This window comes from Eumetopias jubatus, unplaced genomic scaffold (genome assembly GCF_037043125.1).
Source record: "Eumetopias jubatus isolate StellerSeaLion01/CBP00866 unplaced genomic scaffold, mEumJub1_p1.0 scaffold_2, whole genome shotgun sequence".
Taxonomy (NCBI): domain Eukaryota; kingdom Metazoa; phylum Chordata; class Mammalia; order Carnivora; family Otariidae; genus Eumetopias; species Eumetopias jubatus.
This window is the reverse complement of record NW_028274808.1, coordinates 154,419,707-154,423,200: the sequence shown is the minus strand read 5'-3', so window position 1 is coordinate 154,423,200 and position 3,494 is coordinate 154,419,707.

Sequence of the window (3,494 nt, the reverse complement as noted above, 5' to 3'; positions counted from 1 at the left end):
AATTTCTTTCATCAGTGTTTTATACTTTTCAAAGTAAAGGTCTCTTATTTCCTTGATTAAATTTATTTCTAAGTATTTTATTTTTTTGGTGCAATAGTAAATGGGATTTTTTTTTTAATTTCTCTTTCTGCTCCTTCATTATTAATGTGTATAAATGCAACTGATTTCTGTGTACTAATTTCTTAGCCTGCAACTTTATTGAATTTATTTACCAGTTCTGATAGTTTTTTGGTGAAATCTTTATGGTTTTCAATGTATAGTATCATGTCATCTGCAAATAGTGAAAGTTTTCCTTCTTCCTTACCAATATGGATGCTTTTATTTATTATTTATTTTTGTTGTCTAATTGCTGTGGCTAGGAATTCCAGTACTATACTGAATAAAAGTATGGAGACTGGGCATACTTGCTTTGCGGCTGGCTGATCTAGGAGTAAAAACTCTCAGTTTTTCACCATTCAGTCTGATGTTAGCTCTGGGATTTTCATATAGGGCCTTCATTATGTTGAGCCATGTTCCCTCTATAAACCCACTTTGTTAACAGTTTTTATTTTGAATAAATATTGAGTTTTGTCAAATGCCTTTTCTGCATCTTATCGAAATGATTGAATGATTTTTATCCTTGCATTAAAATTTTTATCTCAACATAAATGTTAGTCTAAATATTTATTATAATATTTTAAAGAAACACTCAAGAGTTCAGTTATTTCCATCTTTTGCATAGTATTATTACCGTTGGTTACTATAGATTTTAGCATCTAACTTGCTGCTCATATACAAATCTCTGAATTCCTTAAAAACTTTAAGTCACACCTATATGAAAAGTTTTAAGCTCCCTCTAGAACAGGTTTTCTCAACCTCAACAGTAATGACATTTGGGGCTTTTTTGGGGGGGTAGCATCTAGTGCATTATAGGATATTTATCAGCATCTTTGACTTTTACTCACTGGATCTATAGCACCCTTTAGTTGCGACAAACAAATATCTCCAGACATTGTCAAGTGTCCCTGGTTTAGAATCACTGCTCTAGAATCACTCTTGTTCTTCATCAGGGACCGAGTATAGAATCGTGGTTAATTATGGTGGATTCAGCCTCCATGTTTTCCCCATTCCTTCATAAAACCTCATTAAAATTATATAAAAGATTAATAAGTCATGAAATAACAAGGGAAAAGACAAGTAGGATGGTTTGAAAACATTGATATGAAGCAGTTTTCCAGATAAATTTTTATAAACCTCTAGAAGAATAGAGTTTATCATGAAGAGATGGAGCCATGGAAATCCTAGACAATGGAATATCAAGAAGAGCTGAAGGCAGGAGTCCAAGACTCTTATAGGAAATCAACAGATAATATCTAAAACTACACTTGCGACCTCACAGAAAATCATATCAGCATTCTATTTAGAAATATAGAGGTGATTATTAGGAGAATTATTTAAAAGAGCTGCCTCTATGAAGCATGGACCAGAGGTGGAGGGAAATAAGGCAGGTGTTGCTTTTTGTTGCTGTTATAAATCTGTAAAATTTCTTGAATTTAAAAACTTTGTGTGTTGGACAACTTGTTTTGAAAAAGAGGCAGCCAGGTGACTTTGAGTAAAATCAAGTGTGCTGATAATCCTGATTTGAGCTCATTCTGTTTTCTGAGCATTTCTGCTTGTTGCCATGGAAAGCCCAGCCTTCTGATCCAGTTGTCCTTGACTCAGGCCTCACCAGTAGAACTGGGTTTACAGTAGTCTTTTGCCCTTCTATCCTTGGATCCTCTTTTCAGATGAAATGGTTCTTGAAATTATTGTATTAGAAATTGGACCAGTTTCTTTGTTTCCTGTTTCCAGATGGAAACCCAGGAACAAGACAGAAATTTATTTATTTCAACTGGTGTCCTGAATCAGAACAGAAAACATGTCTCTTTATCCCTTTTCTGAATAGGAGTCTTAAAATGCCCCTGGCTAGAAACAAATGAATAGTCTGAGGAACCAGGTCCCTGTCTTATTGCTGCTTGTCTGTGCTCCAGTTACATAAACTCTCAGCAATGGCTTGTTCTTGGCACTTGAAATGAGTATTTGCTATTGAACTCAATTGCTGGTTGGAGTTCACCTACAGTCCTCCTTCCTTCCTGCCTTAATTCCTTCTTTCCTTCCCATCAGTCATGAATCATACAACACACAGTGCTAGCTTATCTGTTGTCAGGCCTCACTAATGATATTCTTTAAAGAAGATTTGCAAAATCTCTGCCTCTATAATCTGCATTTGGATACCCAATAGCTAGTGCTTTGCTGATATGACTGCCTGAAATGAATACTGTCACTTTCTCTTGTCACTATTTTGAACTTCTCTCCCATAAGCCACTGATTAAAGTCATGCTGGATTTAGGAAAACTTCCTTAAAATAAGTATAGTATAAATTTGCCTGCCTGAAGACAGGAAAGCTTGAAAAAAATGTCTTGAAGTTTGCTCTAGCTTCAAAAGTCTTTGTTCTTAAACTTTATTGGTCTTTTTAGACATAGGTCACTATAAAAATATTCCATACTAAGAAGTAACACAGAAGTAAAAAAAAAAAAAAAAAAAAGTCTAAAGCCTCTGACAATAACAATTGGACAGGATAAATATTTTAAGAAAATGTTTCCAACTGTTATTCTTTGATTACTACTGAGGACCTAACATTCAGGAATAGACAGAAAAGGTTTCTGCCAATTGAGCTCTTGAACAAAGAGAGTTGATGGATTTCTCAGTGGGGAAATAGGAGACACATCGTTGGCTCCTTTTTAGATCTTGTAAGTACATTAATGAGTCTTGTTCTCTGGTTCTTATGAATATAAAACCCTCATTGGCTTGCACATACTTCAGTGTTCCTAGCCTGCAGTTGGAGCTTTGCCTGGGAAAGGACACAGAATGGCACTCCTTCACTATATAGGTCGCTAGAGATCAGTGGTCCCAGGTTTTACATAAATCTTCTACTTGTGTTCCACTGTAAACAAACACTTCTGAAATTATAGGATCACTCCTTTTGTTTTGTCCCATGTTATATTTTTTATAAATTATAAATATATGTCAAATTATGAAATTATATATGTTATTTTTCAGGATTATTTTTTTCAGCTTTTACCAGTGACATTTCTACTTAATACAAATGTTTGCTTTCTAGACAAGTAGTGCCTCTAAAACAGCAAAGAGAACAAAAGCATTTTGACCTGTGGAAGACAGAAGTTTGCTCACATGTACTATTAGAGGTTATAAAGGCTAAAACTCAATCTCATTACTTCCCTGATGGTCATGTATCCAACTTTTGGCCAATAAAACAGAGTTCTACTGCTTCTGCAACTTCCACTATGCCTACACTTTGTGTATAATGCTCGGGGTGCAACAGCCATACTAAAGATAGTGGAACAGGAGGGAGGAGACTGGTTCTTGATGGCATCATTGAGCAGGTAGTGATAGCCTAAATTTTGGCCAAAAATGTATCTTTTATTAAATCTTACAGGCTGAATTTTATGTCTTCC